This window comes from Polyodon spathula, chromosome 19, assembly GCF_017654505.1.
Source record: "Polyodon spathula isolate WHYD16114869_AA chromosome 19, ASM1765450v1, whole genome shotgun sequence".
In the NCBI taxonomy this organism is placed as follows: Eukaryota; Metazoa; Chordata; class Actinopteri; order Acipenseriformes; family Polyodontidae; genus Polyodon; species Polyodon spathula.
Window position 1 is genome coordinate 8665671 of NC_054552.1, and position 1669 is coordinate 8667339.

The window sequence follows — 1669 nt, forward strand, 5'->3', positions numbered from 1 at the left end:
TAAGGAGAATTCTGGGGTTCCCCCTTTCTGTGTACAGCCCAGGGATGGTAAGTATTCATTATCTTACCAAAGCTTTTCACATGTAGGCTACAGAAACAGCCCAGGGTGAGTTGTATAAAGGTTATGTACAAAATATCATCAATTGCATAGAAAATATATGATTGTAATCAATGGTGTCATGTACCTAATTGTATTTAAATCATGTGACAATATGACCTTTTACTTGTGCTAGTCCTAAATACATCATCAATGCTCTATACAATGTTTTTAATTCTCTGTCTGTAGGTTGATAAATTGGCTGCATTTGCAAAGGGTAATCCACCACAAATATTTAACCCCTTAAAAGGTTCAAATAGAATTACAGAACTTGGCCAAAGGCAATGAGATGTAGCTATTATTCCTACTGGCATTAATAATATAAAAATAGCTCAGCTAACAACAGTAATGATAATAACTTCAGGTTGAGGCCCTATACTATATCATTGGGTGTAGATATAAGCCCAATATCCCTTTCAAACATACCAGAAATGGAACACAATTTAGGGATCATCTAATTCTATATCCAATCTAGGTATTCCAATCCTTTTCTTTATAAAAGCAAGCTAACGTCCCCCCATGCCTGCTCTACTAATAATGTGTTTATATGTACACACACACACACACACACACACAATATCCTGTGTGCTGAAAATAGTGAACAAACTTTTCCTTCTTGTATTTATTTTACAGGCAAACCAGAAAGAACTGAAGATTGTCCCCAGAAAACGAAAGGTGGCGTTGAATATCTGTTATGACTCTAAAACCCCTTTCACACTGGCATGTGATGCAGGGTTGACCTGGGTAACAGACACAAGTACACAATATGTGTGTCAATGCCCTGGAAGCAGCTTGTTACCAACACTTCCATTCAAGCTTCTCTGGATTGAACCGTTGGCCCAAATGTTGACTAGAGCAAATGTTTCTTCATCTCTGCTGCAATCTGGCTCATGCAGTCTCTCAATCAACAAAAATATGGCTAAACAGAAATGTTCCTTGCGGAAGTGAAAACTGCATGCAGGCGTGGTGACGTTTGTTATTACGTCGGCTCGCGAACGGCCGTTTTATCTCACTCAACCCGGGTCAAAGAGTGTCAACCGACATCATGAGGGTTAACCCGGGTATGACCCAGGTATGTGGTTTCACACTATGCAGGACTGTGACCCGGGTCCGGACCCAGGCAGGAGTGCCAGTGTGAAAGGGGCTTTACATTTCATTGCGTGGTTACGAAATGCTGTATCTTTACATTTCACTGTGTGGTTACGAAATGCTGTATCTTTTTTGCATGAAACAATGGCCTAGCACTTCCAGTTTCTTAGGTTACCTGAATGTATTTGTGCTAACCATGGTCTGTACAACCAGTAATAAATACTGTTATAGTTAAAAAATGAACATATCTCAAACAAACACTTCACTGCTTTCACTGGCCCCGATTAGAATTATACTTGAACCACCTCACCGGAGGAATTATTGGGTAGTTCAAGATTAGTGCTGGTAATGTGTGAAACAACACATACAGTCTAATCTACTGTAGAATAGACAACACTAATTTGTAAGTACCTATTTGAATATTGTATATTGCATGTTAAAAAGTATCAAGATAGGAAAAACGTTTTAATGCTCAAATACTCAC